This window comes from Marmota marmota, unplaced genomic scaffold (assembly GCF_001458135.2).
Source record: "Marmota marmota marmota unplaced genomic scaffold, marMar, whole genome shotgun sequence".
Taxonomy (NCBI): domain Eukaryota; kingdom Metazoa; phylum Chordata; class Mammalia; order Rodentia; family Sciuridae; genus Marmota; species Marmota marmota.
In genome coordinates this window covers 8777386-8794369 of record NW_026000037.1, presented here as the reverse complement: position 1 = coordinate 8794369, position 16984 = coordinate 8777386, and positions in this window count along the sequence as shown.

Below are 16984 nucleotides of genomic sequence, written 5' to 3'. Positions count from 1 at the left end.
TACAGAAGGGACTCCACTGTTGGAGCTCTTGGCTCATGGCTGCCCACACACCCCAATTTAGTCCTTATCTGAGGAACAATGCTATCACCACTGGTTTTATGGCATGCTTTAAAAATTTCCTTTGTATCATGTTTCCATGACAAAACATTTAAAAAGCAGAATACTACATACGATTATTACTTAATCACACTGTATATGTAACAGTTGTTCAGAGCTTTCTATTTTAGGAAGTGCTTTTACTATATCTATTCAATTAAATGGTACCCAAACATTTGAGGTAATCACTATCATGTTGAATAATGTTATGAGAAAATTAAGTGTTATGTCTTTACTTGAGTCAGAACAGTTGAGTAGGAGTCAAGGAAGTGGTGGAGTAGCATTTTGAATGGAGGTCCTGGTGGGATGGGCTCTCCAAGTGTGGTAGAACTGGATGGGAACTTCAGCAGTTTAAGAGCTGACAGGCTGTGGTTTTGCATGCTGGCACACAGCAGCTCTGCTTACTGACATTTAACCACAGAGGCTTGCAGCAGTGGCTAACAGGTACCTGAAACAAATAACTGCAGTAGCAGAATCAGGAAACAAAATAGAACAAGCCCCCTTTAGGCTTAGTGCAGTAAAAAGCCTAAGCTGTATGAGCTAAGAGTCTCTACGCTGTTGACAAGCTTGTACCCATATAAAGAATGAGAATGCACACTCCAATAGGATTGCATCAACTCTCTTGACTAGATGTACCCCAAACTTGTTATGTATAAAAGTAAAGCCATGCTCTACTCAGGACTGTGGCACACTAATTAAGTGTTGTTTTCAGATCTCAGTGTCCTGACCCTCATTTCCCAATACACAAGATTGACCCTTTCCTGTGTAGGTCCATGGAGAAAAGGGGGTCGTATGGAGCAGAGAACTCAGGACTTGTGCACGTTTAATTCAAATGACGACACTGGAATTAAAGGTGTATTCTAACTAAAACATTGTAAATTTCCCCCTGACAAATGTGAATGTATTATTTTTAGTAAAATAAAAAATGTCATCACACAGATATTTGGATGCTGAAATATAAATAAGTTTACTTACTGCTATTGTCTCTATATTTTACGTAAATGCCAAAACTTTAAAAAAAATTTAAAGACATAAACACATAGGCACCATAGCCTTTAAAAATGAACGATACTTATGCTAAAACAAGGCTTTGAAGAGGTATCATGCTCCCAAATGTAATTAGATGATGCATTTTCTCTGGAACACACATCATAGCATTTCTTTTTTTCACACACTCATAAGACAATATGAAATGGGACTGAGTCACCGAATTAAACATTCAAATTATCCTGTATCTCTAGAGACAGCCATTACATAAAGAGGAATTTTATATTGAAATAACTGGAACTAATTTGCTTATTCATTAAAATGTGTCCAATGTAGTCTCTGAATTATATCAAAATGGGAACGAGAATCACACTTAAAAGGAACTCGATTAGCAATGCAAGCAACGTACACATTGAGGATATTTTAAAAATTCCTAATATGTATTTTTTTGTCAGTAGATTCAATCAAAATATATCAATAGCATAAGTACTAAAAAATGTACTTCTTTTTATAGCATTATGGGTGATTAGAAATTTATGTAATTTATTTATTTTCTAAAAATCCTGTGAAATGCACTGAAACAAAATCAAAAGTTACCCCACTGCCAAACTGTGCCAACAATTGTGGTCAATAGGTATTTTTTCTAATATTAATTTATATCTGAGGTGAAATTATCAATATACCCTGGCATTCTTTTATAAGAATAATGATTTATTTAAAATATGCCATGCAATTAAATACCTATTTCAACTAGGCATGCTAACTGTAAAAATATTTATCTTACCTCACCTCTAAACTCAAATTTGTTCCTCTCAAATATATACTCAATAAGTAACTCCAAAAGTCTTCCTTTAATTGTTCAGGCAAAAATCTGAACTTACATCTCTAAAGTAAGGGTTAAAACATGTGATTTGCAGAGAAAAAACTCAGCTCATAGTCATAAAAATTTAGAAGAGATTCAGAAACAGTTTACCCAGGATTTCCCTCACTGATCTCCCTCTTTTCTTTTTGTTACCCTGTCGTCTTTCCTGTAGCAGTAGTCATAAATGATGCTGTTCCATCTTTAAAGAGAGTATTTCTTTTCTCCTTACAACCTTCTTTGTCTACTAAAGAAAATGTCCAAGTCCTCATTCCCTAAGAAGCTTTATGTGACCTTATCCATCCTTGGGCACCTGACCTCATCTCTGCTCCACCACCAGGACATCCTTTCAGGAATGTCTCATGCACACCAACCCCAAGGCCTCAGGTGATGCTCCCACTCCTTGAAGTGTCTCTTGTCACTAAGCTCCTTGCTCCTTTGTCATAATCAGTCACTGTATTCACTGTGCCTTAAGGTGAGACCCCAGCAACCACTTTGCTTTGAATCCAACTCCCATCTCCAGGACTCTCTTTTCTCCTTCCTGGCTCCGTGTTTTTCCATGGAATCTAACACTCTCTGACACAGAAGAACTTACACTTTCTGATGCTATTATTCTTTCTTTAGTACTAAAACTAGGGCTTCATGAAATCAAGGCATTGCAAGTGTTTTACTCACTTCTTTGACCACAGCTTCTAGAAATGTGCTAGCACATAGGAGGTGCTCAGTAAGTCTCTGTTGAATGAATGAGAAATGATCTTCAGCAATGTTTTCTAGCTCATATACATCCATCTGCAGCTAAGCTAAGATTAATTTAACAGTCATTCTATGTCTGCATACTTTTTAAGTAAGAATATCATCACCAGAAAAAATAATCATGTGTGTAAACACTTGTGTACATATGTGTATACATTCACATATGTATTTTCATGGCAATGATAAACATGCATACATAGAAGATTTATTTAATATTTAAAGGTGTTTTTGTTTATGTCATATAGCATACATGATTTTGTACCCAGGACTCTGGAATGTGGGTAAAATCTCAATTAAAAGAAAAAGACACTAATGTTATTAAATACTAACTTGTTAGAATGCAGCAGAATATATTTTCCTCATTATATGCTTCGGAGAATTCTGATGAGCTCTTTCCAAACTGATAGGACAGTAGCCATAATAATGCTTTCATTTTTTTCCATATTGTCTCATTAAAACTTTTAACCTGAAAATTCAAGGCTAATAAATGAATGTGGAATCCCTGCAGCATTCACATGACAGCCGGGAATTGGAACTTACAGAACCTCAGTGTGCTTAAGTTTACAGGTGAATGTGACAGTTGATGTGTAGGAATCAAAAATGCCTCTACTTTACTATCAACTAATAAATTAGGAACATAGCTGTTTTTGTTATATTGTTTTTGCCATGGTCAACCTTAGCCCCAGAGTCTTGTGGGTCATCTATCTATGGATCTTCAAAATTAGTGGGGTCACTGTAACTTTCAGGAGATTGATAGGTTTTCTTTCAAACTCTGATTGTAAAAGTAGTATAATTTTATGAAAAGGATGACTAACTTTTTATTTCATCAAACAATTTTCAAATTTTATTATAAAACAACAAATTTGAGCTTTTGAAATATTATTAATAAATCAATGAAATTTGAGGGGCTGGTGTCAAGAGCCCCTTTGGCAAAATATTTATTTTTTATTCTTCAAGTGTACATTTTGAGAGTTTGATGCAATCCCAGACATCCATGGTTTGACCAATCTCAAAATTAATAACTTCCACTGTGGAGGACCCCTAACACTTGTAAAAAATTGTATTATTATATAAAAAAGAATCTTGAAATATTTAAAGGCATTGCTTTGAATGCCACTAAATTTACCAGCAATATTCCATACAGGAAAGATAGTTTTAAAAGACTTAATATTTCTCTATACATATATTCACAAATAAATAAATATTTCAGATGATTTTATACATTTATTTGCATTTTATCATAAAGACTTTCTGTGTGTTTCTTTCAATTTTTGTGACCTCAATAAGATTACTAAACCCATTTCCACAAGCCTAAGTGAGAGAATGGGATTATACAATCTCAAAGGATCCTTCATGCTCTAAGATCATATGTTTCTAATTAACCGTGCTGCATATCTTTAGCAGGTAAATTAAATTGGAACTATAGTTGAAGTGACATTTTCCAATGAATGAATATATAAGGTCTCAGGAAAGTGGAACTAAGGAAGGAAAACCAGACTATCTATCTATCTATCTATCTATCTATCTATCTATCTATCTATCTATCTATAACTGAGCATATGAGTGGCTACCATTATAGAAAAATTAAGGGGAAAGTGCTTTTTCCTTTTTTATTTTAAATTATGCATTCTCTCCACTTTAACAACTTCTTCGTCTTCTTCTTCTTCTTCTTCTTCTTCTTCTTCTTCTTCTTCTTCTTCTTCTTCTTCTTCTTCTTCTTCCTCCTCCTCCTCCTCCTCCTCCTCCTCTTNCCTCCTCCTCCTCCTCCTTCTTCTTCTCTCTCTCTCTCTCTCTCTCTCTCTCTCTCTCCACACACACACACACACATATGTATCTCCTCATTCAAGCATGATTTAAGTATAACAATGTCTCTTTCTACATGGAATTTCAAAAACTTACAAATGTTGAAATTTGGAAAGAATACAGTACCTGCTATCTATTCTTGATTAAGAAAGAATGAAACTTAAAAATTGATTTGCCAAAAAAGGTAAAGATTTGTATCTATTTGTTAGGCCTCAAATATTTTTTAGAAAGAATTCAGAGACAGAAATTTAATAAATTTATGTAACTGATGTCAATCAAATGTGATTTTTCTCCAGTTCCTATGTTTTCTTCCAAGAACATTATAAAGCAATAATCATTCAACTTAAATGCTTTTCCTACCTCTGTCATGAAACACCTCATTATTCATGTTATTCGTATCCTTACTATTACTGAATGCCTTGTAGACCTTCCCAGAGTGATAGCACAGCAGAAAATAAAAGCTTTTCTGTGCTATCAAATGACTTGGTGACTTTTTGTATTAGAGACACAAATTGTTTTAGTATGAATTCTTTTATACATTTTAGTATGTATTCTGAAATACAGATGACGATGGGCAGAAAATTGCACTTCAAAGATTCTTAAACAATGATTAATTTTGATCAAGTGCAATAGGAAATCGATCATGGACATAAATTCCAGTAAAATTCTGTAAAGACAAATCTGATTGTTTTAAGTTTTAGTTTAGTTTTGTTTTGTTTTCCCATCATATAGTTCGTTCCAGCTGGAATGAAGAAGTATTGCTGAGATAACTTCAATCATAAGAATAAAACCCTAAATGAGAACTATGGAGAGCAAAAGATGGAAACCACTCTGGGGCCAGAATGAACACAAGGGACAGAGCATCCCCCCATGTCTTGTGTTGGAAAGACAAGCAGCACTACTGCATTAAAGCCACTTCTTTAACTGGGCATGGTGGTGTCCCAGCAACCCAGGAGGCCAAGAGAAGAGTTCCACAAGTTAAAGGCCAGCTTCACCAACAGAGCAGGGGACACTGTCTCCAAGCAAATATAGAAAGGGCTGGGGATGTAGCTCTGAGCTCTAGAGGCCCCTGAGTTCAGTCCCTGGTATTGGAAAACAAACAAACAAAGAGAAGCATTTCTTAAAATACCCATTACTGAGAGATGTTGGCAATTATATCAAACTATTTTTCCCCCTAAAAGGTCTTGAGAAGTCAACTTCTTTGCTTCTCTAAAAGGGATTTTTAAAAAATCTGGAATAATTTATGGCCAGGCTGAGAGGTTGGCACTCTGTTGTTTTCAGAGACATTGTATCATCTTCTCACCTTTCTGCAGCATTGTAAATTTATCTTATGTTCTCACGTCCCCAGAACTGCTGATGGCTCAAATAGTGACAGGTGTTTTTTAAATAAATTCTCAACTATATAGGCCAGGAACAGGAGTGTGTGCCTGTAATCCCAGATTCTTGGAAGGCTACAGCAGGAGGATTACCAGTTCAAAGCCAGCCTCAGGAACTTAGTTAGGCTCTAAGCAACTTAGACACTGTTTCAAAATAAAAATTTTTAATAAAGGGTTTGGATTTGGGCGCACCAGTTAAGTTCCGCTGGTTCAATCACTGTTACAAAAAAAAAAAAAAAAGAAGTTTATCAACCATGTACTGTCTTTGGGAATATGAAAGAAAATATGAAATAATGCACAATATCAAATGCCAAGAATAATGATCCAAGATTGTCTAAAATTTTGATCTTTCATTCTTCTTGCTAATTTGTAATAAATGGGAAAAAGGCTTTTGTAATTGATAAATCTTCAAACTTAGTTCTTATGTAAGATAACACTAATAATTGGGACGTTTTCAAAAATAACAAGAATTGTTTTAAAAATAAAGATGAATTGAAAGTTGTGCTTGACTTACTTTACATGATTTTCCTTTTCATATGAAAAATAGCTAGTCTTAGAGGGAAATTTACAGGTGACTTATTTCCCTAAAAGTTGTAGTGATCTGAAAAGAAGCTTAAAGTAATCTATCATTTCTTCTACTTGTCATTAAACTGGAATATGAAGGATCCTTAAAAGTATTCATAATTTTACCAAGGACGTGCATTTATCATTTTAAGGGAATATTGCTAAGAACTATGAAAAATTTGAGCTTATAAATAAGCCTGCTTCAGTAGAAGACACAAGGCTGTTTGATCTAAGACAAAGGACTTTCAGTTTTTGCAGCACAGCACACCACTGCATAAGCTTCATATTTGTGTTGATTCCTCTTTCTCCTCAGGTCCCATGGAGATGGCACCAATGAGCTCCTGTGGAAGCTGGAGACCCAGTTTGTGATACATCTGAAGAACTGGAATTAGGCAATCCAAATCTTTAATAAGTGAGCAGTAAGAAAACTGCCCAATATTCTTTATGGGGATACTATCTTTACGATACTTCCGAATAAACAAATCTGTTCTCTGATCCATAATAAGTACTAATTCAATCTACCTAGGCTTTCCACATAAATACATCTTTAAAACACAATGTAGAACAAAAGTGAACCTAATGCCTATTAGGCAAGATCCATGCAAATACCCAGGACCAAATGGGAGTTATCACTCAACAAAGAGTTCCCATTTCCCAGCTCACTCTTTCCTAAAAATAAAAGTCACAGATAAGTACTTGTAATAAGGATTTCTGACACTTCCCTCTTCTATATTACTTTTTCCTAATCACCTTCCAGTATTCACTGTGGCATTAAAATCTCTTGAACTAAAAAGACTTGTTTTAAACACGTGTCTATAAGATGTTGACAAAATGACATTAGGAAAAATAAATGCTAGATTCATTTTTTCTTTTCCCCTATGACTAGTAACCTATTCTGTACTTGATTAATTTATATTATGTATTTTATGGTCAAATTTATTGAGAACATGCAACATGCAAGGCCCTGTGTTGAGCATTTAATTCTCATAAGAACTCTCACAAGTCATTTCTACTAATGGATCATTCTCACAATGAGGAAGCTGAAGAATGAATATCCAGTGATCTGCTCCACACTGTAGATCTCCTCCTGGGACTTAAGCAGTTCACTAAACGACCTCATTATGCAGGTTAAAAAAAGTGATATAATTGTGTTACTTAGATTACAAAGGATCCAAATAAAAATGATTTAGAGGATTTTTATTTTTTGGTACTAAGAATTAAACCTGGAGGGTTTAACCACTGAGCCACATCCCCAGACCTTTTCATTTTTTATTTTGAAACAGAGTCTCAATAAGTTGCTTAAGGCCTTGTGAAGTTGCTGAGGCTGGCCTTGAATTTGTGATCCTCCTGCCTCAGCCTCTCAAGTAGCTGGGGTTATAGGTGTGCACCACTGCATCTGGCTGAGTTGTACTGTTGTTGTTTTTAATATGTTTCCCAATCTCAGTTGCAAGTACATTGGTACTATTTGACTGGTAAATAAAATATAACCTGAAGTTATGTTTGCCACTTTTAGGCTGGGCCATCAGATGGTAAACTTTAGAGTTGCTAATTTTTATTATTATTATTTTTTTTATTGTCCGTATGCATGAGCACCATGAGTATGTGAAGTGAATGAAATAGGAATGAGCTGAGTCAGGCCACTGATAGGTTGGTGAGAACTTATCCTATTTTTACTGAATACTGCTATAAGGAAATGGTATTGCTCTGATGGTTGCATGTTCATTATCTCCGAGTTGTAGGCAAGGCCAAAGTTCTATTCTGTCAGCATCCTGAGAGTGGAGAGCCCATACACTTTGTTGGCAAAGCTCATGCTTAGGGGCTTCTTGAAGTTGCAGTGATTCCTGTAGAAGAGCCCCACAGCCCACCCTCACTCTGACCATGGTCATGCTCCTTTGGTATACAGTTACATGCCTCTGGTTTGGCTTATATGTAACAAACACACCGGCATTCTAAGGGCAATCAATAGAATGCTTCAGAGTTAGTATTCATTGTCTATTTGATAAATTATCAACCTGGGAAAATAGGTGTTTAACTTTGTTTTAACAAATTAATTATAAAGTTAATTTGCTCACAAATGTTTAGATCAAGTTGTTCTCTGACAAGAAATTTCCAATGAGAAAAAAAAATTCCTAAATAATTATTATATAAAGCCAAGATATTTGTAAAAATAAAGAACTTATCTACATGGTACTGAAAATCAAGCATGGCTTATGTATACTGCCCCCCCCCCCTTTTAGTTAATAGGCCCATTACTCTTGTTATGTATTGTTTCACTAGAGATATGCGCAAATGGCTGTAACCCATTGTTACCATGGGAAACAAAGAATAATAACAAATTCAAAACTTGCAAATCTGCTTTAAAATCCATGTGTAGTTCATGTGGATGTCTCTGATTGTTTGTCGCCTACTCCAGATCTCTTGTACCATAAATTTTACTATTTAATCATATACCAACTTGTGCAAACAAGCAAAACATAGAAGAAGAATAAAACTCTTCAAATCAAGTTAATAAGCTTCAATAATAAATACACGTAGATATGCAATTCATATATGCTAAAATAACTATGGAGACCCTACATTTCAGGTTTGTTGTGACCCAGAGTCCTTCACATGTGTTCACTAAGCCATCCTAAGTGCATTATTTTTTGCTGATAAAATTAAATGACCACTTAGGGTAAGTTAGTGTAAGCTGTATCTAGAGGTCATTCAGAAATATAACATGAATAACAAAATAGTCTATTTAATACAGATGTTAAGTGTGCAAACTTTTGTTGTTTGCTCAAATGACAAAATAACTTACTAAGTTAATATATGAATTTGTTTACTCTGACAATGTATCTGGCATATTTGTGTGAATTTTACCTTTATCAACATGAATTCTCTCCTTTCCAAATTTCATGTGTAAAATAAATTAAGAGTAAACATCAATAACAGGCTATACCAGAGTGGTATCACACGAACTACATGATGTGAGACACAATCCATAAAAAACAAACTGTATCTTTAAATTCTGTAAAGCCACAACATCTAAATTATAACCATGCTGCAAAGCAGTAACCTGTCTGCCTGTAATTATATCCCATAAAAGCAATATACCTTCACTAATTAATTATACTTGAAATAAAAACTATAGCTTAATTAAATGAACCATTCCTAATAATGAAACTCTGAGTCTTCTGTTTAGAGGCAGTGATGATTATTGTCACTAAAAAGGAAACCAAACATGGTCAGACCAAGCAAAATTGGTTCACCAATGACATTGAATCTGAGCTAGCCCAGAACAGTGCTTCTCAAACTTCCAGTGAAGGACCAACTTCAAAATGTTTTAGACTATGTGGGCCATGTGACATATGTCATAATTACTCAGACTTGACATTATAGCATTTAAGCAGTCATAGAAGATATGTAAAAACATCTGATGTCACTGTATTGTAGTATATCTCTATTTACCAAGATAGTTCTTGAACCTATATATCTCTGTGGTCTATAGTTTGATAATATCAAAATATAAAATCAAATTACTGAACTAATATTTAATGAAACCTAGAGAGGTTTCCTAGTATTGTATTCTAGGGTTCAGTCCTCTCATCCTTTCATCTTTATGATTGGGTTTTAAATATCCTTATTACATATAATATTATATTACATTAATTTGAATCTAGCACACATTTTCCTTTTTGTTTTATAATTTAGTATTTTTGAATCATTAAAACTGAGGTTACAATAGAATTTTAGACACTATGGGAAGGAATATTAATTTATTGTTTAACTTTATTTAAAATTTAATGACCACATTGAAACTATGTGAAATGCCTCACCAAAAAATGGGAGATTAAATATATAAGTAACAGAGTTCAAAAGTTGTTTCTTTAATGTGATCCCTATGTAATTTATATTTCTTTAGGTTAGAAAATTTGGAAGTAGCTAATACATTAATTTTCAACAATTTATCTGACATCTAGAGGGATTTTTCACAAGCAGCATGGCTTACTTTCATTCACTGTCCACAAATCATAATATTCCATTTCTATCATTGAGAATTGCCTGTTTTCTGTCTTCTGTTCTCTCTTAGCCTAGTCAATCATTATTTTCTCAAAATTAATATCTATCAACAGGAAAGCAACTAAGATCAACCCAGGAAGCCATGTGGGGAAAAAAAAAAATTGAAATGGATCCACTGAGATCTTACAGCCAGGAGCAGTGGCACACACCTGGAATCCCAGTGGCTCAGGAAGCGGAGACAGGAGGATCACAAGTTCAAAGCCAGCAAAAAGCAAGACACTAAGCAATTCAGTGAAATCCTGTGTCTAAATAAAGTACAAAATAGGTCTGGGGATGTACCTCAGTGGTTGAGTGCACTGGTATGCTTCTTGAACAATTCTGCCCTGAAGTGTCTAGCTGCTATGGCCCTGGGCACAGTCACAAACCATGACTGTGGCCCATGAAACTGATTATGGATTTCAGGCCTCCAGAACTGTAAGAGAATACATCTGTGTTGTTTTAAGCTAGCCACATGATGGTAACTTCTTGTACCAGCATTAAGAAGTTAATGGTTCATCTTATCTTGCCTTTTTCTTAGATTTGAGGAGGTCTTCTAATATTTTTCATCATGTCAAAGATATTCATTACAAAGTTTCAAAATATATGCTTTACCAGGCTAATGAGGCACTTTCTAAATGCAAGGTTAATCAGAATATATATCCCAAATTGTTGATGAGTTGGGATTACTAACTTCTGTATCTGTATGTGTTAAGACATAGCTGGCATTTATTGAAATAATGTGGTTTTTCCCACTTAATCTGTGAATGTGATGAAAACTGTGGTTTTCAATTTGGTCTTAAAGAGTCCAAAAAAAGAAAGAGATAAATCATTGTCTTTGATATATGTGTACTTTCACCTCTGCCTATTCATGGCCAACTTCTACATGTAGTTAATTAAACAATAACATTTAGTTTCAGAAACACCCAGAATGTACATATTTGAGCCACAGCCTTTTCCTTCTTTGAAGCACCAGTGGGATTCTAGCTTAGCACTCCCACCTCCTGTGCAGTGCTTCCTGCTGGGATTCTTCAAGTGTCACTCTGTGCAGGCATAGTTTGGAGGCTGACCACTGGTATGGAGGTCTGGGGCCATCTCTGTGGTCACCTCCTTCTTGAAAATTTATCCCTAGTATCCCAGACACATTGGATGCTCCAGGCTCTGTCTCTATCTCCTCAAAGGGTCTTATGCTCTCTTTCTTCACATCAGTATTTGGGAAGTGTTTAAAAAAATCTGGGTGCATATAATTTATCTTTTATGTTTATTTCTTCTTCCCAATAAATCCCTTCGTGCTCTGCATGGTGGGCGGTTCTCCTGTGCCTTCCAGCAGTTATCTGATATATTTTGCTGAGCTTTTATAGCCCTCTTCATTGTGTGGGCTTGTTCACTCATGGCCTGAACGAGAAATCCTCTACTACGTTTCTAAATGGAGAGTTGTTGTAGTTTATGTTGCATTTCTTGTGTTTCTAATAAGAGTTTTTAGGTTTTTTTATATTGCCATAATTTCAGAATTAAAGACCTATTCATCTCATTCTAATCTAGTTTCCTATCCATAATTCTAATGAAAGTGTTCTTTTAATGACCATCAATAACTTTTACATGGGCACTACTCACATTTCCCAGTCTCAGCAGTATTTCAAATAATTGACAACTTCCTCCCCTTCAAAGCATTTTCCATTATAGGTTTCTTTAAAATTATACTGATGTGGATTTTTTTTTTCTTGCCATTTCAGCTATTTATTCTCAGCTCAACTTTTGACACATTTGTTTTCTTGAGATGTTTGGTATTAATTTCTCTTGTCTATCTAAACCCTTGCTTGGATGATTAAAACAAACACAACAAAATCATTGATTAAAAAGGATCACGTGGGGGCTGGGATTGTGGCTCAGTGGTAGAGCGCTTGCCTAGCATGAGTGAGGCACTGGGTTCGATCATCAGCACCACATAAAAATAAAATAAAGGTATTGTGTCCACCTACAACTAAAAGTAAATATGAAAAAAGCCTCATATATATTTATAACTCTGACAATGCTACTTTACCTTTGATTGTTCTCTATCTACAGACTTAGAACCAGAGATTTTTTTATGACCATCTTTCAATTATCTCATTCTAAACATTAAAATAACTGATAGTCCTGTTATTTCTTTCCCCAAAGCATATCTCAAATGACTTTACTTTTTCTATCAGCGTTGCTACTATTGCTTAATTGGTTCCGACTGCTATAACAAAGGGTCACAGACTGGATGGCCAATCAAAAACAGAAATTTAGTTTGTATAGTTCTGGAGGCTGAGTTCAAATTACCAGCATGCTCGGGTTTGGGGGATTGATCTCTTCAGAGCTGCAACATGACACCTGCTCATATACTCATATAACAGAAAGAAAATGAAAGTGGTCTGGGGTCCCTTTTATAAGAAAACTCATCCTATCCAAGAGGGCCTCACCCTCATGACCTCTTCACCTCCTCAAGAACCTATACCCAAATGCCACTGTATGTAGGTTGGGATTTCAATTTATAATATTTGGGCAGAAATAATCATTCAGTCCATTGCAATTCCTGTCCAAGTCACCATCATCTTCGTTATCATCATCTCCAGTTTGTACTGGGATCATTGACGTTGATCTGGTCACCTTACATTCATTGTTTTTCACTAAAATGGAGTCTTCAAAGAGCAATGTAAAGACAACCAAATCCAGATAGTAAAGTGGTAAAGGCAGGTTTTAATCAGAAGCTATTTTAAGACGGGAATAGAGGCTTTAGTGCAGAATTAATCTCAACTGTGACAATAAGGGCAAAAAGAAACCCATGGCCAAGGACCAGGATGAGGAATAAGTGGATAAAAAATTACTAAGATGAGACATCAGGGATACAGCAATCCTAGCTAAACCCACATCACAGGATTCTCTTTGAAGACACACCAGGATGATCAGAAGTCAAGACTAGAAGATTATTTTTAAACTCACTTTGCAGAGTTCTTGCTTGAAGTGGTCTATTACAGTTGGGCAAGAACAGTGTCCCAGGTAAAGATCTTGTGGAGAAGATGGCTCATAGGGCCTTAACAAAGTGTGGCCTATAGGAGAGTTATAGGAGAGTCTTTGTCATGAAATATGTTTTTCTTTTAATCTGAGGATTATGGCTATTTAGTTCTCCAATGACTTTCCAATGAATACCTATGTTAAAATCTCCATTTTTAACACTTCATTTTTAACATCTTTCAATCTCTATCAATTTTGCCTCATGGAAATTTGTAATTTGGTATATTTTATTACTATCCACTAGATTTTAATGTTGGCTGAAGGCTTTAATATATTTTGTTCTAAATTCTACCTTATTTCAGCATAATTGTCATTACAGCTTAACACTCTTGCCATCAGAAAAGAGATTTCTTTGATCTTGCTGTATGTTGAAACACTTCAGAATGCTTTCTGTCTCATTGCACAAGAATGTATTGTATTCTATTTCATTATATGATCCAAAAACACTTATTTAATGGTAAGTTAAGCTCATTTTGGTTTCTGAGATGCTTACTACGTTCATTTTCAGTTCTGTCTTGCTAGATTTTGCTATATATACTATTTACATGAAATTTTGCACTACATTTACACATTTTTGTTGTGGTGGTGGTTTGTTTGGGAGGATTGTTAAGGCTTGGATCTGGAATGTCTTCTAACGTCTCATGTGTTGAAGGCTTGGTCCACAATGCAGTAATATTCAGAGATGGGGCTTTTAGGAATTGATTGGATCATGAGGGCTCTAGCCTCATTGTTAATAAATTTGATGGCTTAAGAATATGAATGAACTGCTGGATGGTAATGAAAACTGTAGGAAGTTGGGGCATGGTTGTGGGGACTAGGTTAGGTTAGTGGGGGTATAAGCTTGGGGACTATGTCTTGTCCCTGGCTCCTTCTGTCCCACCCTCTCTCCCTCCTTGCTTCCTGGCTTCTGTGAGCTGAATAGTTTTCCTCCACCACATGCTTCTCCCATGATGTTGGGCCTCTCTCAGGTTCAGAGCAATGGAGCTGGCTTCCCATGGACCAAAACCTCTGAAAGTATGAGCCAAAATAACCTTTCTCCTTTATATTATTTGTGTCAAGTATTTGAGTCAGAACAATGAAAGCTGATTGACACAGAGATTTGTTTCAGATTTAGAAATGTTCATGTTTTTTCAGGTCATTATTTTATAATAATACAAACATATATCACTCTTCTATTGTATTTTAACAATGTCTGGGATTTCTTTAAAGATAATGATATGTTCTCCTGTCACCTTTTTTATTCCTCCCTTCTTTTTGACTAGCATTTATTTTTACTGATTATCCTCTTAACAACATTTAGGAATTCTTGAAACTTTGGATATTTTTTTTCTTTCCTTATTTTCCCCTTTTTTTTTCTATTTGTTGTAAGTTGCATTATTTCTTCATTTTTAGCACATTTGATATTAGTAAGTTTTGTCACTTTTATCCCCATTACATAATCTTAACGCTAAAATTAAATATATTTAATGCTTATTTACAAGCCTTTTGATATGTTGTCTGAAGATAAGTAACTAGGAGATTTCTCAATCATCATAGGACTATATTTCCAAAATTCCTGAGTGCTCATGATGTTTTGCATCCATTAGACATGATGTACAATTTGGTAAATATTTGAACTACCATGTTCTTTCTTTCATAATAATTAAATCAGTTTATTATTTTCCTGTATGTTAATGTCAAAGATTTCATTGTCAATATGAATTCCCTACCTTTCTAACTGCATGCTCAAATAATTTACCTGTGTATTTTATTTTTCTTCTGTAGAATACATGAGAAAATGAGAATTACTCTCATTTTTATCCTCTTTATCTCTTCCTGTTTTTGTGTTGTTTCTACTTGATATTCCTTAAAGTCGTTTTCATGTTTTATGAAAATAATTCTCCTTCTCTTGTCTGCTCACCTTTTACTCTTTTAGATCATTTTAATGTCTAACATTTTCTCCTCCTTCTCCCCATTCTTCTCTCTGTTTTACTTCAGGGTAAAGCCCTTTTCTTTAAAGGATGAGTATTTTTTTTTATTTTTCACTGCACTCTGTTGACTGTAGGTAGGCCCTTCCCATACCTCCCTTGTGTTTATTTTCTCCTTGGCCTGAACCCCACTCTGCTGGTGTCATGCTCTTAAGATTCAGCCAATTTATTCTGCATTCTAGATTTTATGTGATTACTTAGCTCTTTGTTTTGCTACTCCAGTACATTCCTGTTATTCCTGGTGTTTTGAGGAAACCTTGGAATAACTAAAAACAGACAGACAGACATTCTGTTGTGGAGAATCTCCGCTTTATTTTATTTTATTTACAATGACAAAATAATCCCATTTTCACATAGCACTCAGAAAAGTACAGTGTAACTAACATCCCATTATACTTGACACTATGTTTTACATGAAAATAAATGAATAAAACACTTTTGGTTGGTCCTTGATTTAGTACAGTTTTTTTTTTTTCCTTGAGATAATGAAATAAAATAAGATCTCCTTCAAAATAGATATTTATTCAATGAGACAGCAAAATAAATACCTATAGATTGAGTGAATTTGTCTCCATCTATCCTTAAATTGAATATAAGCCTTAGTTCCCATTGGATTATTTATATCTTTGATCTTCTTGTTCATATAATTATTGAATTTCATTGGCTTATATATTATATCCTTCTTTGTTAGCCTAGAAGAAAAACCACTCTTACAATCCTTGGTCAGTAATTTTTTTTTTCATTACTGTACTAGCTTTTCACAATCAATGCTGCGTCTACTCTTGATCCTTAATAATAAAACAAACAAAACATCTCTGGTCATTCACTCATATGACACATTTCAATGATACTAACATGAGTCTTCCATTCTTCTTTTCTAAAAAGGAAATAGTAAAAATACCAACCCTCCATGTGCTGTTATTTCAGGAAAGATACGGGTTTTATGTGTGCTTCTTAGAGTATCTTGTATAAAAAACATACCTTCATGGTTTTTCTTTTAGAGTTTTGATAGCCGAAAGCCATTTTCACAGTAAAATACTTTAGATATATTGGTTTTTATATTTATTACATTGTTCCCAGTTTCTATCAATACCTTCATTCTTTCTATTTTGAAATATATATTTAGCACTTACTATAACCCTCATTTCCAGAAAATGAGGAAAATTTTCTTCCTTCAATGATTCTAAGAGCATCTGTCTTCACCCAAGGATGCCGGGAAGCAAGATCATACTAAGCTACTTAATGGCAACACATTGCTTCCAAGTATTCCTCCTTCTACTGACAGGCAGCAAAGGTCTTTTCGCTCTCCCTTCAAATGTTTAATTTAAACTTATTGCAATGATGCTCTGTAGATAAAGAGTACCCATTAAATATAACAAAACATAAAGTCACTTGTTAAAACAATGAGATATAAAGACAAAGATGGGAATCATTTCAAAAGAGAATTTTGCAATATTTGGAATCATTAATATCTCTATGGCTCACTGGCATACAACTTGAAGAAA